The sequence below is a fragment of the Hippocampus bargibanti genome, linkage group LG19 (genome assembly GCF_051943395.1).
Source record: "Hippocampus bargibanti isolate YZ-2025 linkage group LG19, ASM5194339v1, whole genome shotgun sequence".
Lineage (NCBI taxonomy): Eukaryota > Metazoa > Chordata > Actinopteri > Syngnathiformes > Syngnathidae > Hippocampus > Hippocampus bargibanti.
The window spans coordinates 13,919,378-13,941,937 of NC_142752.1; the positions used below are offsets into that span (position 1 = coordinate 13,919,378).

General features: G+C 47.8%; 1 pseudogene; it reads right to left on the reverse strand.

The window, feature by feature from the left end:
* Positions 1 to 7,523: 7,523 nt before the first annotated feature.
* On the reverse strand, positions 7,524 to 8,632 carry LOC148884085 (zinc finger protein 232-like; annotated as a pseudogene).
* Positions 8,633 to 22,560: the final 13,928 nt, after the last annotated feature.

Here is a 22,560-nt window from a genome sequence, read left to right on the forward strand (position 1 = left end):
TTTGCCTCCGGCTCTAGTTCCCTGGGAGGCGTTTGCCTCCAGTTCAGTCCGCCTGGGAGGCGTTTGCCTCCGGCTGTCGCTGCCTGGGAGTCGTTTACCCCTGGCTCTGGTTCCCTGGGAGGTGTTTGCCTTCACCTTAGTCCGCCTGGGAGGCGTTTGCCTCCGGCTCTCGCCGCTTGGGAGGCGCTTACCCCCGGCTCTGGTTCCCTGGGAGCCGTTTGCCTCCAGCTCAGTCCGCCTGGGAGGCATTTGCCTCTGGCTCTCGCCGCCTGGGAGGCATTTTCCCCCGGCTCTGGTTCCCTGGGAGGCGTTTGCCGTCAGCTCAGCCCGCCTGGGAGGCGTTTGCCTCCGGCTCTGGTTCCTTAGGAGGTGTTTGCCTTTAGCTCAGTCCACCTGGGAGGCGTTTGCCTCCAGCTCTGGTTCCCTGGGAAGCATTTAACTCCAGCTCAGTCCGCCTGGGAGGCCTTTACCTACGGCTCTCGCCACCTGGGAGGCGTTTTCCTCTGGCTCTGGTTCCCTGGGAGGCATTTGCCTTCAGCCATTACGCGGGTAATGGTGGAGACAGTATCCATGGAGCGATACTGTGACATCGGAGGTGTTTCCGCCATTGCCCGCGCTGTACGAGTACCACCAGTCACCGTCATTCGTACTCCGAGTATCATCCCACTGATACTCCAAGCGCCGGGCGGGAACCACATCGTTACATCACCCACTGTGGGCCTTCGCGATGCAGCGACTTCGGGGGTGTTTCCGCCGTTACCCGCACTCCCTGAGTATCAACACACTGATGCTCCAAGCACTGGGCGGAAACCGCAACGCTTCATCACCCGCCGCTGGTCCTCACCATGCCGTGACAAAGAGGGTGTTTCGGCCATTACTCACGCTCCGTGAATATCATCACACTGACACTCTAAGCGCCGGGCATCTGGGCAGAAGCCACGTCATTTCATCACCCGCCATGGGCCCTCGCGACACTGAGCGGGCTTTACTCTTGCCGCTCCTTCGATACCAGGGATGTCTCGGCCGTTACCCGCACTCCGAGAGTCTCGTCTTTCTGACACTCCGAGCACCAGGCGGAAACCACATCGCTTCGACCCCCGCCGCGGGTCCCCACCATGCTGTGACACATAGGGTGGTCCCGCCATTACCCACGCCCTGTGAATATTATCACACTGACACCCTAAAGGCCGGGCTGAAACCACATCGTTTCATCACCCGTAAGGGCCTTCACGATGCTGTGCAGTTTTTCACTCCTATCTCTTAGCCGAACGTCAGTTTGGCCAGTGGCCGCCGGGTTTATACCGCATGCCAGGCACGGAGCATGGGGTAAGGCCGGTGAAAGGTGACCTGTTCCTAGAACCACCAGAAACCGACCCGCCCGCGCACATAGCGCCCGCTGCCGTTTCCCCGCTCGACTGCACCTAGCCTCCCTCGGAACGAGGCCGACGACCCCTCTGGGGGCCCACCGTTGTGGGACGTACGTGTCGGCTCGGAGGCCGCGGGTCGGCTTGGTCTCGCTTCTGAGGGGTCGCACGCATCGGGGTGGGGACGACCCTGCCCCATCGCCGCTATTAGGACCCGCGGGTCAAAGGAACCGTCCGCCTTGCCGTAGCCGGTGGGGCCCTCCGTGGCGTGTCTTTGCTTGCAAATCGGTCAGTGTGTACCATTGCCGGTACCGCGCGTGGCCTCGTACATTCCCACACAGAGAAATCTGCGCTTACCTGCTGAGGTTAGACCGGGCTACGCATCATTAGATTGGTCCCCCAGCCTTGCGTGCGACCCTAGGTGCGGTTGGAATGCCACGCCGCTCTCCCGTCACACGCGAAACTATGCGAGGGCAGAACCACCAGACACCAACCCGCCCGCGCCCGTGGCCGCCTCATCCGCCATCAAGTGGGTTCCATAGTCACAACCGATTAAGACCGCACGCCGGGCGCGGAGCGCGGGGTCAGGCCTGCGCCTGGTGACCTGTTCCCAGAATCAGCCAGACACCGACCCTCCCGCGCCCATGGCGTCCGACGCCGCCTCATCCAGTCCATTTCATACTCGGCCGCCGACTAACAGTTTCTGGGGCTTCACGCAACACTTTCCGCACCTGACTCTGCCATCAAGTCGGTTCTCCACAGTCAGCCGACAAGTGAGACCGCACGCCAGGCGCGGAGCGCGGGGCGAGGCCTGTGCCTGATGACCTGTTCCCAGAATCAGCCAGACACCGACCCTCCCACGCCCATGGCGCCCACCGCCGCCTCATCCGCCGGTGGCTTCGTTTCCACAGTCGCCACCGATTAAGACCGCACGCCGGGCGTGGAGCGCGGGGTAAGGCCGGTGAAAGGTGCCCTGATCCCAGAACCACCAGAAACCTACCCGCCCGCGCACATAGCGCCCGCTGCCGTTTCCCCTCTCGACTGCACAGCATTAATTCGTCACTCCCATATATGATCGCCAGTTTTGCCTTTGCCATCGGCACAAGATCAAATGTAAGCCATGTAAGGCCGACACTGGTGACTCGTTCCTAGAATCACCGGGCCAGACCTTTACACTTTTCGCCTTTTTTTCCACAGAGTTTCATGTAGCAGACGCTCTTGGGCTGCCTTTTATAGTGTACTGATTATCTACGCCCTCGGCTTACATCAAGGGGGGATCAGGGAGGGCAGGCCTCCTCGATCTCACATCTGTTCATCATAGGGCGTTTTTTTTTACATCATATATATCATTATACATACTTTGTAATTATTACACTGAACCTCTTTTCAGGAGAGCATTAAACAAGTTGAGGATGTCAATTGAGTGCAATGATGCACATCTACTAATGTACTAAGCGAAACTGGTTAATTGGGCCCCCTTGAGGCCTATTGCCCGAAGGACAGCGTTATTACACGCAGGACATTTACCACAGGCCCCCGACGGGAAACCGAAGACCGTGACCCTGTCCATCAGCCGCAGGACCCCGAGGATCTCAGCCACCTCAGCGTATTTGGCTATCTTTTCTTTGACAGCTTTAGCCAGTGGGTGGGCTTAGGATTCATACCTTACCGTTACATCTATGATTAACAGAGCGGACCGTTTGCAGCTACAATGTCCATCCTGAACATCTTGCCTTCCTTGTCAGCAACACTAACCTCCCTTTCAACCACCCAGTGATGATCAGTCATCACCTGGACCTACACCGTGCAAAGCTTATTGTGCCTTAGTATGATATTTCCACAAAGCGTGATGCAATTTCCGAGGACGTGGGCCTGTGATTCATATTGGAGCTTCCAAGCCCTACACACGACTGGACCTTTGGGGTTGTGCCCACCTAATCTAAACTCGGGAAGGGCGTTGCCCGCCCGAAGGGCTAAAGCTCAAATGAAGTGCTTTGGGCGGATGGTATTGGAGTGATGCTCTCTAATCCATGAGTTGCCTGTCTCCCCTCAACACAGCAACCTCTTTTCCTTGCACTTCTAAGTTCTCCCAGGCCCTATTTCCAATATCTCTCCAACACGGGAGTATAAGATGCGGAATCTTACCTGTCCTTGAGATGACAGGGAGGTCATCAGATAACCCTCCACCCGCCTTTGACCAAAGTGGCCAAACAGCCTGTTTAGTGACCGAGCGAGCTGCTGATCGGGTCCAATGATCACCACTGGAACACATGCGCCACGCTCGCTTGACCAAGCTGCTGGGTACGTGTCGCTCAATAGAGGATCCCATTACAAGTGCTTCGTTTGAGGTGGAGCCATTCTTTGACCGCATAACTCACCTCCCTATCAATGTGCCTCAGCTTGGTAATGGGGGCGCATCCCATGGCGTGGTACAGTAGTCTACGTACCAGGAATTTGTTAAGTATGGTGAGCTTCTGACCGGGTTTTAAGGGGGCACGACCTAACGCCTCAAGCCAGGCCTGGGTTGGGGCGAGCATATCACAATAAACAATCCCCTTGGTTGGGACTATGTACACACCCAGGTACGAGATAGGCGCATCGGCGTTGACCATGGGGATCAGTGTGTTAGATACCGACTATGGGTTCACTATGGCGGCAGCACCATCAGATAGCATGAAGCCGCAGCATTTATTAGGCTGCACATAGAGCCCTGTGTAGTTACAAAACCTATCCAGCAATGCGAGCGGTGCTGACATTCCATCATAGGACCCACTAATCAACACCTGGTCATCGGCAAACGCCAGGGTGGCTAGTTTGTGGTCATCCCATTCAAGGCCACAGTCGCCCGTTCAAGGGAAGCTATGAGCGAATCTAAGGCTAAATTGAAGAGGAAAGGGGACATAGGGTCCCTGTCGTGCGGCGAGACAGCAAGCAGGTGGAAAGAGGATAAAAGTTCACTCAGCCAGATGCAGGAAGGGTATTGTGAGTTTTCTTTATTTGAAGTTGATATCAGTTTTCGGCAGACCCCAGGTAACACTGCTCTCCAGGTTGTCCTTTGTCCCTCTTCTTCCTCCTCCAAGAGACTGGCTCAGTCTAGTTTTAAAGGTGCTTCACCTGAGCTTCTGGCCAATCAGATCCCAGCGGCAATTGGCCATTCCCAGGTGGTTGCAATCACCTTCTCAATCAGTCTCAATCAATTAGTGGTCGCCCAACTCTACTGTTTTGGATGGGGAGAAATGCGCATCCAAAATCCAGAACACACAAAATTATTCAACATTTCTTTTGGCATCATGACATCATTCACACCCTCTCCTCAGAGTTCAGACATTCTTGACAAATAATCAGCTATGACATTTTTCTTACCCTGGCAATGCTCAATGGTGAACTGGTATGGCTGAAGGGCAAGACACCACCGCAGTATCCTCGCATTCTGGTGTTGCATGGAGTGCATCCACTTCAGGGCGCGATGGTCAGTCTGTAATCTGAATTCCCGTCCTAGGAGGTAGTAACGGAGTGAGTCAATTGCCCACTTGATGGCTAGGGCCTCCTTCTCAATTGTGGAGTATTTCTTCTCCCTCTCATAGAGTTTCCTACTCAGGAACAGGATGGGTCTCTCTTCTCCAGCACTGCCCTGTACCAGAACTGCGCCGAGACCAACATCCGAAGCATCCACCTGGACTAGAAACTCCTTGGAAAAATCTATACTCTGTAGGACAGGAGCTTGACTGATGAAATATTTCAAGGCCCTAAAAGCTTGGTCACATGCTGCTGTCCATGGTAGAGATGATTTGATGTTCTTTCTTGTCAGGTCGGTTAAAGGAGCAGCTAATGTAACAAAGTGTGGAATAAACCGCCTATACCAACCAATCAGCCCAAGAAATGACCTCAATTGCTTCTTGGTCTGGGGAGGTGGTATCTTCTCCACGGCCTTCACTTTCTCCACCTGGGGCTGAATCTTTCCTTTCCCAATCAAGTGTCCCAGGTAACGCACCTCTTCTTGTGCCCAGGAGCATTTTTGCTCATTAATGGTGAGTCCAGCCGCTTGTATTTTCCCAAGGACGGTCTTGATGTGCAGGAGATGGTCCTCCCAACCTTCACTGTAGATCACGACGTCATCAAGATAGGCAGCTGAGAAACTGGAACAGTCCTTCAGGATAATATCCATTAATCTTTGAAAGGTCGCTGGTGCTCCATGCAGACCAAATGGTAAAACTGTGTAGTGGAAGAGCCCTAACCCCGGAATCTGAAAAGCTGTGTATTTTTTGCAGGTGGGGTCGAGAGGGATCTGCCAGTATCCTTTACACAGATCCAGCGTTGTAATAAATTTCGCTCGCCCCAATCTCTCCAGCAGTTCATCAATACGAGGCATAGGGTAGGAGTCAAAACATGAGACACTATTGAGCTTTCTCATGTCTGAGCAGAATCGTAGTTGAGCGGTGTCCTTTTTAGGTACTAACACTATTGGGTTAGACCACTCACTTTTAGATGGTTCGATGATCCCCATATCAAGCATTGCTCGTATCTCCTGCTTCAGTGGTTCAACCTGCCGCTCCGGAATCCGATATGGCCTCAAACGTACAGGTTTATTTTCTTTGAGCACAATCTTGTGGGTGATGAGATTAGTTCGTCCGGGTTTATCTTTGAATAGGGAAGGAAATGATTCCCTTACCTCTGCTAACTGAATTTGTTGCTTTGGGGTCAGGTGTAACAAGGTCTCTTTAGAATTACCCCATTCCCTCTTGGGTGTCATCACAGCCTCATCCATCTCCTCCTTCTCAGTAACCGAGATTTCTCTGATGAATAGGCTCTGGGAGCTCAATGGTTCCACTTGTTTCTCTGCATACACCTTCAGGAGGTTCACATGTAGAATCTGCTTTTTCTTTTGTCTGTCAGGGCAGAGAATCTCATATGTGACAGGTCCTATTCTCCTTGTCACAGTATACGGGCCCTGCCACTTTGCCAGTAGCTTACTTGGTCCCATAGGCAGCAATATTAACACCTTCTGTCCAGGGTGCAAATCTCTCTCTCTGGCGTGTTTATCATACCACACCTTTTGGTTTCGTTGATTCTCCTCCATGTGCTTCTTTGCCATCTCCCTGAAGTTCTCCAACTTGTCCCTCATTTGAAGAATATAGGAGATGACACTGCGTGACGTCGCCTCTCCAGCCACCCAGTTCTCCTTCAGCATGTCCAGGGGTCCACGAACCTGTCTACCATAAAGCAACTCAAAAGGAGAAAAACCAGTTGACGCTTGGGGCACTTCTCGATAAGCAAATAATAGAAAAGGCAGCCATTTGTCCCAGTCTTTACCAGTTTCATGAATGAACTTCCTCAGCATTTGTTTTAATGTCCCATTAAATCTTTCAACCAGACCATCGGTTTCAGGATGGTAAGGAGTGGTTCTTATTCCTTTAACTCCAAGCTGGCTATATAGGCCTTTCATCAGGTGAGACATAAAGTTTGTACCTTGGTCTGTTAATATCTCTTTAGGTATGCCTGTTCTCGAGAATAACTCAACCAAACATCGGACTTCATGTTTCACCTGCATAGAACGTAATGGGTAAACATCTGGGTACCTGGTTGCACAATCACAAATTACAAGAGCATACTTGCATCCTGAGCTACTTTTTGGCAATGGGCCAATAATGTCCATGGCTATCCTGTCATAGGGGACACTCATGATAGGTAATGGCTGTAAGTAGCCCCTATCTGATTTTTTTGCTGGTGCAACCATCTGACAAGTGCCACATTGCCTACAATATTCTTGTACATCTTTATAGAGTCCTGGCCAATAGAATCGGTGACTGACTCTGTCATACGTCTTTGCCTGTCCTAGATGTCCAGCCCAAGGAATAGTGTGTCCTAAATGTAAGATGATCTGCCTGTAAATGGTAGGGATAACTAATCTAGGTGTTGCAGTGTCAGAGAGATACAATAAGCCGTTTTTTAACATAAACGGGTCTCCGGTGAATTTTCCTAAACACTTTGTGCTATTCACTGGCACCCCATCAACCTCATAAACCTTCTCAAACAGTGATTTCAAAGTTGGATCATTTTTTTGATGATCCTTAAAGTTCTCTGGAATCTGCCACTCTGGTTTAATGCTCGTGCCCTCCATACCAGTTTGCCTTGGAATGCTAGAAGGAACACATCTCCAGTTCTTTTCCTGTCTGCGCTGTCGTCTACTTTTCTTTACCTTGCCTCCTGCTTGGACAAGTGTATCATCAAGATTAGGCAATGGTTCCAAACCTTTTGTTTGAGACCTAGTGACTGCCATACATGTGCAATCCTTCGCAATTTTATGGACAACATGGTCCAATACAGGAAAATCATCCCCCAACACGACATCATAAAATAAATTATTCAATACGCCAACCTTAAGTATGAAAAATTGGCCATCAATCTCAAAGGTCATTTTGGTGGTGGGATAATCATGACTGTCACCATGAACACAAGTAATATTTACAACTTGATCATAATTGAGCATGTCATTACTGACTAAACTCCCTCTGACTAATGTTTGATTGCTGCCTGTGTCGGCCAGTGCTTTTACCACTTTCCCATTTACCGTAACAGATGTTGTATGTCTATGTTTGCAATAATTTCCATTTGGACAGCTTTCCTGCCCAGCTTTAGGAACTGAACAAAATTCTACGGCTCTGGGTTGGCGTACAGGACACACGGAAGCCTTGTGGCCACGTTGCTGACAATTAAAACAAATAAAGTCACCTCTTGGTTGAAACTTTCCAGACTCTCTCTGAGCCCCATTGTCAGCTTTACCCAAGTCTGCATGTTGAATGGTTTGAGGGCTCTCGTATTTCAGCTTTGCCGATGGTCCCTTTTTCCTGTACGACTCCCGGTGTGCCGCTACGTAGCGCTCAGCCAACTCCGCTGCTTCTTCTCCAGTCTTAGGCTTGTGCTCCTTTACCCAAATGCGGACCTCAGGTTGAAGAACTCTCAGATACTGCTCCAGAATGACGACTTCTCCAATCTGATCCTTGCTGCGGTGATCAGGGCGCATCCACCTCCTGTAAAGTCCTTTAGGTCGATTATAACTTTCTGTGACAGTCTCTCCTGTTGGAACAATCATACTGCGAAACCTCTGTCGATAGGTTTCTTCAGTAACGTTGTATTTGATTAATACTGCTGCTTTAATGGCTTCGTAGGACTCAGCCTGCTCTTCATCCATGCCAGCATATGCCTCAAGTGCCTTTCCAGTCAGCAAGGTCACTACTCGAGCAGCCCACTCTTTATAATTCCACCCCCAGGTTTTAGCTATTCTTTCAAACCTGACGAAAAAACTTTCTTCATCTTCACCCTCTCTCAGTTCTGGAATTCTCGGTTCAGAAACCATGGGAACTGCAGCTTGTCTTGGATGAGGAAAATGTGGGGGTTGGGCATATGGTAGGTAACCCGACTTGGAGGTTTCTTGTGCCGGAGGAAGGTTTGTTGGTCTGGATGTTCGAGGGTCAGTGTTTTGGGGCTCTGCTTTTTGAGGATAATGTTGACTCGATTGATAATCAAATGTCCATTCCTGCTTGTTGAGGAGCATCTGATTTCTTAATTGGTTGATTTGTTCAATCAACACCCCCTCGCTATCTTTAGAGTGTTGCATGAAAGTTCTGATTTCTTTCACCAATTCCTCATTAAGTTGAGCTCTGGTGGTACTCACTGACTGAGTCATAGGCTTCACCACTGGTTCTGGCTCACTCTGCCCAGTTCCAGCCTTGGCTTGGCCAGACGCCTCATGGAAATAAAGAACAGCATCGTCTTGGGGCAACTCAAGCTGCTGGTTTCCTTGATCCTCTTCAGAACTCTCCAGTTCAGTTTGGTTGGCCCGTGCTGCACGTCTTCTTCCTCGTCCCACCTTCTCCATCTCGGCTTCCTCTTATCCTTTCCACTCCAGCAAGGCGTAACGATCCCACCACTGCCACCAATTGTCGTGCGGCGAGACAGCAAGCAGGTGGAAAGAGGATAAAAGTTCACTCAGCCAGATGCAGGAAGGGTATTGTGAGTTTTCTTTATTTGAAGTTGATATCAGTTTTCGGCAGACCCCAGGTAACACTGCTCTCCAGGTTGTCCTTTGTCCCTCTTCTTCCTCCTCCAAGAGACTGGCTCAGTCTAGTTTTAAAGGTGCTTCACCTGAGCTTCTGGCCAATCAGATCCCAGCGGCAATTGGCCATTCCCAGGTGGTTGCAATCACCTTCTCAATCAGTCTCAATCAATTGGTGGTCGCCCAACTCTACTGTTTTGGATGGGGAGAAATGCGCACCTTTCTCCCATCCAAAATCCAGAACACACAAAATTATTCAACATTTCTTTTGGCATCATGACAGTCCCCCTGCTTGACGCCTATCTGCATGTGGATCGGGTTGGAGTTAGTGCTGCCACGCGTAATGCGCGTTGAGCAGCCGCAAGAGGCATTCCTAACCAGCGCAAGGATATGCCTGTCAAGCCCGGTGCGACCAAGCGCCTTCAGGATGTGGCGATGACTGACTGAATCAAAGGCCTTGGCAAAGTCAACAAAGACCACCGCCAGGTCCACTTTATCTTTAACAGCTCGATTAATGATATGATCCAGCACAGCCAAGTTTTCACCACAGCCATCTGTATTTCACAGGAAACCCTTTTGCCGAGGATTGATCGGGCAGGCCCGGCTCAGCCTCATTGACATAATACGCATGAAGAGCCTCATGAGGACAGAGCTTATAGTGATCGACCTCCAGTTAGCAATGTTCTTTAATTCACTGGGATCAGATGATTTAGGAATAAGGGTGGTGCGACAACCCTTGACCGCAACCGGGATGACCCCCTGTACCAACCAAGATGTAAAAAGTGAGGCCAGTACCCGTCCATAAAGATCATGGCCTAGCAGCGTCCCCCTAGTTATACCCTCAGGCCCTGGGGCAGAATTGCGCTTAATGGCCTTAAGATTGCCCAGAACCTCTAGGGGTCGGATGGGCCTGTGCAGGATCGCATTGTCAATGGATAGGTCTGAAGCTGAAGCGGCCGAGTCTTTTAAATTCACGACGGTCACGCCACTTGTCTCGGAAGTGGTTCCCCAGCACTCCGATCGGGATGGTGCATCTGAAGTGACTTTGACCGTCCAAGATGAATTTGGCGAGGTGACGTTGGTTAGCAAGGTACTGGGACTGGTAGTACCTATAAGCGCCATCTCTATGATGCCTACGCTCAGACGGAATGCCAGGTCTGCTAAAGGACGTTGTCAGCTTACAAATCGTTTTGGGCGTGGGAGGGGGACTAACTAACTCCTCAACTAGTTTATTCACCGTTAGCAACACCGTTCCCCGTCAGCTCTCGAGGATTCAGCCGCAGTCATAAGGGTACTTAACTCATTGCCGTGAGGATCGTCATCCTCCCCAGCCACCTTGATGGAGAATAATAATTTATCATGTTTAAAAGTGCCGTGCTTAGTTGACCAAATAAACAGTAGGCCCACAGTCAAAGTGCAGAGGGCCACAGTAAATCTGAGTGAAAAAGATACGGCAGGGTGAACTGTCGGCGCCATCTAGGAGGTCCGGCCTTGCACAGAATTTGGGGTTTGGGATACTCCCTTTATCACCGAAGTTATTTATGGCTTGAACATCATGCACAGGCGCCAGGTTACAGACTTATCGGTTGATGGAGGGGACAACCAATGAGAGTGTCTATGTTTTATCGCTTGCAGCTGTTGGTGCTCAGAACGCCCAGAGGCGTGGCATTATAATCAAGAAAACTATGTTTTACTAATATATCACTTTAATTTACATATACTCTCAATAAATAGCTTGGCAGAGAGGCGCAGAATTCAGACGTTCTGATGACTGCGTCTCCTGCCGGCAGTGGGGACAATCTTTCTGGTTCTGAGTCTCTGTCCACGGTGTCTGTCTGTCATATCTCTGACACACCTCAATCAACTTAAAAAAGGAAATCAGCTTTGGCCCGCACTGGGGGGCCCCGGGGCCCACCGAAGCCGGGCAGAGACTCAGCTTTTAAACTACTCCATAAGAGGGCTTTGGATGGTCGATTCTAGAGCAGCCCATTCTCGGCGTACTTGACCAACAGTGAGACACTTATCAAGTTCACCGGCAACTCGCAGGAACGCTTCCTTAGAAAAACCCAGTACCCCTATTCTGTCTCTGTGGTATTCTCTGGAGGAGGGGGACCATGTCCAGGTGGGTTTTGGGGCGCGGGCTTCTTTAGTCCGGTGCCAGTCAGCCGGGTGGGAGTGCCGTTTCTGCTGGGACACACCCCTTACAATGGGGAACCGACGCTGACACCATGTGCACGCGATCCACGTAGGTGAGGTGGATCCTGGGCCATTGAATTTCGGCATGTGGCACGAGATGGGGTGGCATTTGGTGGACGTTTTACTGCACCTGCGGCAGACAAACAGGGCAAGGTTCCTACTGTGTTTTATATTGAAGTATATTGAAGTGGCCAGAGACATTATGCGCGCGAGGGTCTGACAGCACAAGGGACAGGCCGTGCTAAGTCTAGGAATCCTAATCATGACATTGATGGGGTCCCGAACGCCGGACGCGATTGCCGGTCGTCTATTAACGACCCGACGCACAGGGGCGATGGGGGCACGTCGTGGGGCCCTGACACCGCTCACACCCATGTGGTTCAGAAAGTCCGTATCAGATAGAGGGACGCTGAGCCCCTCAGACGCTTTTCATTTCTTTAGTGGTGGAGGTCAAACGTACGCTCCTGTATCAGGCCCTCCCTCTGGTCTCTTACGCAGGCTCATCACGTCAAACGTCTTCGCTCTGTCAGGGAAATGGAATAGGAAATTTACCGCAGTAATCATGGGCTAAAAGGGAGGAACGCCCACCCGCTATCACATTGTCAGACTCGACACAATGAACACACGGACCTGCGACAAGGTACCAAGAGGCCTTTAATAAAGTTATTAGCAACATGTCAGGCAGTGGCGTCGGTTCCACAGTCACGCCGAGGAGCGTGGGGTAAGGCCGGTGAAAGGTGAGCTGTTCCCAGAACCACCAGACACCGAACCGTCCGCGCCCGTGGCACCGGCCACCGCCTGTCCCCCGCGACTGCGCAGTTTCGCCTCAGCTGGCGAAATGAGATCGCACGCCGGGCGCGGAGCGCAGGGTAAGGCCGGTTAAAAGTGACCTGTTCCCAGAACCACCAGACACCGACCTGCCCGCGCCCGCCGCCGCCTCATCCGTCTCATCCGTCAATTCCATATGTCAGCCGCCGAGTAAGACTACACGCCGGGCGCGGAGCGCGGGGTAAGGCCAGTGAAGGGTGACCTGTTCCCAGAATCAGCCAGACACCGACCCTCCCGCGCACATGGCGTCCGACGCCGCCTCATCCAGTCCATTTCATACTTTGCCGTCGACTAACAGTTTCTGGGGCTTCACGCAACACTTTCCGCACCCGCCTCTGCCATCAAGTCGGTTCTCCAGTCGGCCGACGAGTAAGACCGCACGCCAGGCGTGGAGCGCGGGGCGAGCCCTGCGCCTGGTGACCTGTTCCCAGAATCAGCCAGACACGACCCCCCCGCACCTGTGGCGCCCGCCGCCGCCTGTCCCCCGCGACCGCGCAGCTTCGCCTCAGCCGGCAGAGTGAGCCGCACGCCGGGCGCGGAGCGCGGGTTAAGGATGGCCTTTAATGCAGTTCGGCGAGGGATGGATATATCGACAGTACGGTTATATCGACATTTTTTCAGACTCCTGAGAATTTCGATATAACGAGACTTTTCTGTATATATATATATAAATCTCTGTTCCGCGTTGATGACGTATACCGGAGATACGTTTCGACGCACTCGCGACGAGGTGTGAATGGAGGTCAAAATGAGTCACCACCAACAAATGATTCACGAAATGAAATCAAGACATTTTGGTGGAAACCCGGCTTACGCTTCCTACTATTAAAAGAAAATCAGTCACAATCAGTACGTCGAGGTATACGAAGCGGAGGAAATCACTTTTGGGAGGATTTTGGCCTCTACTTTATGAATTTTTGTCAAAGTCCGGAGCTTCGGCAGGGCGGCGACAGCCGGACCCAAACGCCGCCCGGGGTGGTGCGTCGCGGTGGGGGGAAGCTCGGGGGTGATGCTGCGAGTATGACAGCGACCGTTATAGAGGCCTCCGAGCCGCCTCGAGAGCACCAAGGACGGGCGGCCTCGCACCGTCAACCCAAACGAGTTGAAAATATTCCGTACCGATCACGTCGTCGTTTTGGAGTAGTGAAAATAAATGTGATGAGTTTGATCGAACTTAAAAATAATCCCTTCGGTTCACTCGAACGCTTTCTTTATACCGTGTTATTTTTCGAGTTTCGCGTAAATAAACGTTATGAGTTTGGCTGATCTTAAAAGGTGTGCTTTCGGTTGAATGGACTGTTTTCTCGTCGTCTTAATTTTTAAGTGAAAATTGGGTTTCATATTTAAGCTTCACTGACTCGAATTTATCTCTTCTTACACCAAAACATGTATTCGGGCGTACGTACGTACGTTTACCTTCTGTGTCTCAAAACGAAAACACAACTCACGTCTTTCAGTTCACGTTTTTTTTTAATTAAGGTTTAAAACAACCTTTGATCAAACGTTCATCTTAACAGTCCCGAAATGCGCAGCGTGTCCACTTTCTACCAAAACGGCGAATAAACCCCTAAGCGGTTCTTTTTCAATACATTTGAAATAGACTCAACAACAAAACAAAAGACAGAGGAAAAAAACACATAATACTATGCTGTTGTAAAAAAAAAAGCACATCATTATCGGTAGTTGTTGGCACTCCTTCTTTTGTTTTTGGAATAGAGAACACCTCAAGGAGCTTATGAGCTGTCAAAGCCAGCGTGTTTGATTTTATTCTGCTTTGTTTGCAATGTTGTTTGCAGTGTTGTTTCTTTTACTTTGTTTTTTTTGCACATTTGAAGTCCAATAATAAAAAAATTGAAAAAATCTCTATTCTCCAAATAAAAAAAGAAAGAGTGACAAAAACTACAGATAAAAATGTTCTTCACATGGAGAAAGACTCCTTAAAAAAAAGTATTTTTTTTACTACATTGTACTTTGCAGATTTCACCTATCGAGGCTATTTTTGGAACGTATATCCCGCAATAACGAGGGTTCACTGTATTTCTCTGATCAGCGTATACTCGGTTACATACCAGAGAATATATTTCAATGTACTCGCTACGATGTGCAAATCAAAAACAAAATCACCCCGGGACACTTTACAATGAACAGAATAATACACAGATCAATAAAACCATCAATAAATGATCAATAAAACTATGTTTAAAATGTTCCGAATTACCTGGCAGTGCAATCACCTTCCAAAGCAGCAGAGGCGCTTTGCAGGCAACATAATAATAATAATAATAATAATAATAATTCTGTGTAAGCTCTCAGTCGTACAGGAATGGTCCATCGATGAAAAGGTTTCATCAGCCGTCGTCTGTACTTCTTTGAAGGCGTTGGACGTTTCGCTTCTTATCCAAGGAACTTCGTCAGCAAACTAAACAAGTGTCGAAGACAGAGTAAAGGAGTCAAAACATATCAGGAGAGCACTCTGTGGTTACCCTCAGTGGTCTTTTAACACATTTCAAAAGGAAAGAATAGGGAAAGAAACCAACAGTTCTGAAGATACTAAAAGGACAGGAGTAGCAGTACCTTACATTGCAGGAGTTGCTGAAAAAGAGTCCTTTGGCAACACAAAATTCCTACTTATTTCAAACCGCTAAACACTTGAAGGCAAAAATGGGTGCATCCAAAAGATAGGCTGCTGAATAAAAAGAAGTCATGTCGTTTATTCAATACATTGTAAAAATGAAAATTGTAAAGAGCAATACATAGGGGAGGAGAAGACTAAACAAATTCTCAAAAAAAGACGATCAACATTGGCAGGGATAATACGAGTGGGCCTCGCTCGGCAGTACATATGCACCTAAAAGCTAGCAACCACTTTTGACGACAATGAGGTTAAAATTTGAGCGAAAGAAAATAGACGGTTTGAAAGGGCAGTCAAAGAAGCTATTTTCATCAAACAGCAAAAATCTTCCCTTCACTGTCATGGTGGGGTCGTTCGTACAATACACTGCTTAGGCAACATAGTTATGCTGATGAGGTGATACCAGGGCAAACTGGCAAGGGCTAGCAGGGATTAGTCCTCTGCTCCCACCAACCTGAGAGCAGGGACCAAGCTTAGCGGAGTCCGGCACCACCATGTCTGGACACTAGGGAGATAGCTATAGGGCCGAAACGACCAGTAAGACTTTAGTTTGCTGACGAAGCTCCTTGGATAAGAAGCGAAATGTCCGACACCTTCAAAGAAGTACAGATGACAGCTGAAGAAAGCTTTTCATCAATAAGAATAAGAATAAGAATAAGAATAAGAATAAGAATAAGAATAAGAATAAGAATAAGAATAAGAATAAGAATAAGAACAAGAATAAGAATAAGAATAAGAATAAGAATAAGAATAAGAATAAGAATAAGAATAAGAATAAGAATAACAGTCAACACATCCTCGACCACCTTGACAGCACAGGATCCTGTTTGTGGACTACAGCTCTGCGTTCAATACCATCATCCCAGAACTCCTCATCCCCAAACTTCTCCAGCATGGTGTGTCCCCTACGATCTGCCAGTGGACCCTCAGCTTCCTTACAGGACGGACACAACAGGGTCAGACTGGGAAATATATCAACCTCAACACGAACCACGAGCACTGGAGCCCCGCAAGGATGCGTCCTCTCTCCATTGCTCTTCTCTCTCTATACGAACGACTGCACCTCAACGCACGCTGCTGTCAAATTCATAAAGTTCGCAGACGACACCACGGTCATCGGTCTCATCAAAGACGGCGAAGAGTCTGCGTACCGACAACAAGTGGAGCAGCTGGAGCTCTGGTGCAGCCGTCACAACCTGGAGCTGAACACGCTCAAGACAGTAGAGATGATCGTGAGCTTCAGGAAACATCCATCACCACAGCTACCCCTCACACTATCCAGCTGCCTTGTGTCAACTGTTGAGACCTTCAAGTTCCCGGGAATCACAGTCTCCCAGGACATGAAGTGGGAGGTCAACACCAACTTTGTCTTGAGAAAGGCCCAACAGAGAATGTACTTCCTGAGGCTGCTAAAGAAGCATGGCCTGCCACAGGAGGTGCTGCAACATTTCTACACGGCTGTCATCGAGTCCATCCTGTGTTCTTCCATCACCGTTTGGTTCGGGGCCGCCACAAAAATGGACAAAATCCGACTTCAACGGACAGTTAGGACGGCGGAAAAAAATCATTGGCACCGCCCTACCCACTCTCGAGGACTTGCACACTGCAATAATCCAAACTAGGGCTCGGAAAATCCTACTGGACCCTCCGCACCCTGCCCACCACCTTTTCCAGCTACTCCCCTCAGGCAGGCGCTACCGATCTATGCGCACCAAATCCAGCAGACATTTAAACAGCTTCTTCCCCCAAGCCATTAACACTTTGAACTCTTTCAACAGTAGCCCAAATGGGATTGTATAGCGCCACTTAGCAAATTTTGATGATGATACTAGTGCAGCGTGAAACAAATTCCTTGTGTGTTCTACATACTTGGCAATAAAGATGATTATGATTCTGATAAGAATAAGAATACACAACATTTTAAGCGCCTTTCAAAGCTCTCTCAAGAACACTTTGCTGTCACAGACAAGCATCGGTACTATAATAAATAAAATACAATCACAATGAGAGGACGAGATATTTCTGCCTGTAGTTCTTCTAGCGGCCGCGAGAGGGCAATAACGCACTACAACCGACCAAATTATTCATACTTTTCCTTTCCGATCTATGCGCACCAAATCCAGCAGACAAAACACCTTCAAAACACCCAAAACTATTTATAATTGGGGGGAAACAACACGCAGAAATGATAAAACCGTCAATTAAGCGATAAACAATCGATAGACTGTACAAAGTGAGCCGTGAATGCCATTCGCCGTCGGACCTCTTACCACGGTCGAAATATGGAGCCACGAGACCCTCTAATGAAGAGGAGTTGACGGCAGTCACCTTGATGACATATTTATTTGACAGTCGCCTTTCAAAAACGCATTTAAAACACCCAAATATTCTTTACAATTTAAAGGACAACACGCCGAAAGGATAAAACCGTCAATTAATTAATAAATTGGGGGAGGTTTCGTCTGGGCTTGTGTTGCAACAGCGATATAGACCGAGACCCGAGCCCCCTTGCAGACAAAGAGAAGGGCAGCATCGGTTGATCATGGAGTCGGTTTTCTATTTTTGAAAAGTTTTTGAGCTCTGACAGGGGGGCGAGAGCCTTACACAAATGCCAAATAGGGAAGTGCGCCACTGGTGTTTTGTTTGGGCTGGTGCTGCTTTCCAGGATGTGTAAAATCGATCATTAACGGATGTACCCGACTCGCCTGGCAGTCAAAAAGAAGGGATGCGAGCCACAGAAAAGCCACCGTTGTCGTCATGGCCGCGCGCGTCGCGGTTCACCCCACATTCCCGGCCAATTAACGTCGTTTAACTGTAAGTTTTCTACAGGGTCGTTAACGGTCGCCGCAGCCAGTGTTTTCAATTTTTAAGAGCGTCCGTTCGGCTGCATGTTACATGTTCCTTTAAAACAGGTTATGTGCAGCTTTCCCTTTAATCGGTGCCATCGTCTCCTTCGTGTGCAAGACACAACGTGGTCGCCTCCATCTTGAAAGCACCTTCTACATCATGGAAGAAATATTGCATAAGTATATGTTGTAACTATTTTATGAGCTATTCGGAAGAGGTTTAACTTGATACTGAAATGCATAAACTAACGCTAACTTGCCAGTAACTCAAATAGCTAGATAGCTAGCCAGCTAGCGAATAAAAATCAGCTCGCTCGAAACTCGCCGAGATGCACGTTACGACAGAAACAACATTGCAAATAAAATGAGTCAAGGAGCTTCCAACGAAATGTATTATGATTAATATTGACTCCCTACTTTCAAACGCCACGTCTAAAACTCACCCGTTTAAAATTGCATCCGGGGTGGTGTACTTCAATCAGCTATTTTACGATTCGTGGTCATATTTGATGGTTTTTTTTTTGTCCAGCTTATCGTTTTTTGATTGTAAAGCGTAGTGTTCTTTTAGGAGAGTGTTCTTTTAGTTCTTCCAACAATATTGTTTGTAATTATCATTGTGTTCTTTTCATAGGAATTCTATTTGCCACAGTATTTCTATTTATAATAGTACCTACGCTCGTCTGTCACTGTAAAGTCTCTCTGACAGCTTTGAAAGGGGCTTATTATTACTATCAAAACGAAAATGAACCAATGGACCGTATTGGTCCATTAATAATCATCATCATCTTCATAATAATCATAATAGGGGCTTAAAATACAATGTATTATTCTCATTATTATCAATACGAAAAATAATTGGATTCAGGTCTGGACCATTCTAACACCTGTATGTGCTTATTTTTGAACCATTCCATTGTAGATTTGGCTTTATGTTTTGGATCATTGTGCTGTTGGAAGATAAATCTCCGTCCCTCAGGTCTGCTGCAGATAGCAGCAGGTTTTCTTCCAGAATGTTCCTGTATTTAGCTCCGTCCATCTTACCGTCAATTGTAACCATCTTCCCTGTTCCCGCTGAAGAAAAGCAGGCCCAAACCATGATGCGGCCTCCACCACGTTTGACAGTGGGGATTGTGTGTTCAGGGTGATGAGCTGTGTTGATTTAACGCCAAACATATCATTTTGCATTGTGGCCACAAAGTTCCATTTTGGTTTCTGACTAGAGAACCTTCTTCTACAGAGTTGTATTAAGTTCATCCTGTCTACTTGATATCTGATTTAAAAGAGATTCTTTTCTGACAGACCTGGAGGGATGAGCGGACAGCGGGGGGCTTGCCTGTCAGATCTGACAGGGAGGTCATGCCCTCATCGTCACACCAGCTGAAAAAGGCGTGTCGCAACAACATCCGTGACACTCTGACAAAGGCGGAAGTGTACGCCGAAACATGTCAGGTAATTGAACGCCTAAAATACACTGTCTTTAAGAAAAGTACCTTGATCCACATGTTTGGTATGTCTCCCAGGTGGCCCGTGGCATACTGTAAATGAGACTTTTGATGGATATCTTTGAGAAATGGCTTTCTTCTTGCCGCTCGTCCATGAAGGCCAGATTGGTGCACCTGGACATAATTATTTTTAAACCATTGCATTGTTGATTTGGCACGTTTGACGGTGGTTATGGTGTGTTCAGGGTGTCGAGCTCTGTTGCTTTTACGCCAAACCCATCGTTGACAGGTTGACTACATCACAGCTACTGAATCGGCTATTTTCAATAACAAACTTTCGTATGCAGAGGCAGATGATCTACGCATTAAAATATCAGCCCTTCTCAGGAGTGCAAAACCTCCTCCGTCCAACGTAACATGAAAAGAGAGAAAGGTGTTAACTACTCCACAAAAAGAAAAAATATGACCATTTTGCCAGCAGACAAGGGTAGGTTTACAGGGCTTCTCAACACATTGGCTTATGAAGATGAAATCAAAAGTCAAAGTCAGCCTTATTGTCAAATATGCTAATATATATGACATACAGCACAGATGAAATTACTGTCCTCTAAATAAATAAATAGGTTAATCAGTGATTCTAACACTTGTGAGCAACCCTAACGAAATGTATCATTATTATTATAATTATGGTTATTATTACTATTATTATTATTATTATTATTATTATTATAAATAAGCGCCTTTTGCTCTCCTCAGGGTAGGAGAAGAAGCGAAACGCCCGACACCTTCAAAGAAGTACAGATGAGGGCTGACGAAACCTTTTCATCAATGTACCAATCCTGTACGACTGAAAGCTTACGCAGACGAATCGCTGCCAACTTTGGGAAAGACATCCTTCTGCTGGTACGTTACTTGGAAAAGGCCACTTTTAAATTAGCTGACTTAAAGAACCACCTCAGATTCAATCGTAGATAGAAGTAGTAGACAGAGCCGGTTAATTCCTAAATGCTTGAAGCGAGCACCCTTGTAACCTGAATACTTGGCCGGTAAAGTGCAACAAAATTATACTAGGAAAATACAAAATTTGCGAATTAGGGGACTTAACAGAGATAAAAAAACATGCGGTCAGAAATAGAAACTTATTTTCAACGATTACAAACTGAACTGACCCACAAAATCTATCAGGAAGTGTGTGAATTTACTAAAGGATAGGTCTACAGTGCTTCTCAACACATTGGATGATGAAGACGAAATAAATAGGTTAATCAGTGATTCTAACACTTGTGAGCAACCCTAACCCTCAACCATAATCCAAGTATATATTTTGTAGTCGACATCAAGTATGGATATTGGTCTGAAGCTACTGCATAACTCTTTATTGTTACCCTCTTTTGGTATTATAGAGATGATCTCCTCTTTCCATGATGGGGGAATTTTGCCCTCCTTCATGGTATTTCTGAGTGAAGATAATAAAAGTAGGCCTAGTTCTTGTCTAATTATCTTGTAGAACTCTTAGGGGAAGCCATCACTACCCGCAGCTTGACCATCTTTTTGTTCCATTGATCGCCACCTCCAATTCTTTTTCCGTTATCTCAGAGTTAAGGAATTCATTATCTTCTTCCCTTATCGATGGTAATTTCAGACCGTCCTAAAATGTTGCAATTCTCTCATCTGCCGCCTTCGGTTGTGTATATAGAGTTTTATAATATTGCTCAAATGCTTCCTCTATTTCCTTTGGTTCTTTTAATATCGTTTTAGTTTTGGAATACCGAATCTTCTGTATTGTGTTTAGCGCTTGTTGTGTCCTCAACCTTCTTGACAGTAATTTATTTGCTTTGGGTCCTCCTTCCTAGTAAATCTGTTTTACAAAACATGCTCTTTTTTCCACTTCTGTTAATAAGATTCGATTTATTTCCCTTTTGGTTTCTGTAATCTTTCTTAATATCTCTGTGTTGTTTGTCGTTCTGTGTTGGTCTTCTAGTTCTTTCAATCGTCTCGTTACGGTTTTACATAATTTTTGTCTTGTCTTTTTACAATTTATTGCATGTGCTGTACATTTCCCTCTTATAACTGCTTACAGCGCATCCCACACAATATTTGGATTCACTTCTCCATGATCATTTTCTTCCCTATATTTGATTATATCCCCCTTTAGTTCCTGTACTAGTTCCTTGTCATTCAATAACCCTGTGTTCAATCTCCAAGTTGTGTTTTTCCTTCTACTGTTCAATTTCACTGTCATACAAACGGCACTGCGCTCGGATAAATCTGTGACACCGATCCTACATTCTTCCACTCCGTTTGTCTTCGATCTTCATGAAAAAAAAGTCTATTCGAGCATAGATTGTGTGCGGATAGGAGTAATGTGTGTAATCTCTAGAATGTGTGTGAGTCCCTCCATACACCTATTATCCCGAGTTGTTTTATATGTGTGAACACTTTGAAAATATTCAACACTTTGAAAATATTGGAGGCGGATCTTCAGCCACGGCTTCCCGGCTTTGGTTGTTCCCTGTCGGCCTTAAGACATCCGTGGATGGCCGGTCTGGCACTTGTCGAATAGAGGCCGACCTTCAGCGCCGTCTGCCCGCTTTTGCTGATTCCCTTTCGCCCTCAAGACCTCCGTGGATGGCCGGCCTGGCACTTGTCGAATAGAGGCCGACATTCAGCCCATGCTGCCCGTCTTTGGTGGTTCCCTGTCGGCCTCAAGACCTCTGTGCATGACCTGATTGACACTTAGAAAATATTTCAAAGTCAACACTTAGAAAATAGTCAGCACTTTGGAATTATTAGAGGACGACCATCAGCCGCGGCTATCCGCCTTTGGTGGTTCCCCATCGGAATCGATTCTCTCTGGCGCCTGTCACAATCCTCCAGCCAGACTGGTACCTCTATACAGGGGAGGGGGGGTCGCCAGCCGTGGACGGCCAACAAAAGTTTGGATTGAGGGATGACTTTCAATAGATCGCAGCGATCGAGCTGCTCTGCTACTTACGACACCCTGACCCAGAATCAGGTCGTTTGCAGGTCATTTAGCACAGAGTCTTTGATATGCATGCAGTGTAGGTAACTGGAGAGGGTGCCCCCATCATCCCGGCGCACCCCGGCCCAGTGTCGAGCGGCGTTCCGCGCGACGGAGGGACCTCCCGCCGCTAACCTTGGCCAGCCGTAAGGCCCCGGAACCACGGTATCGGCGCGT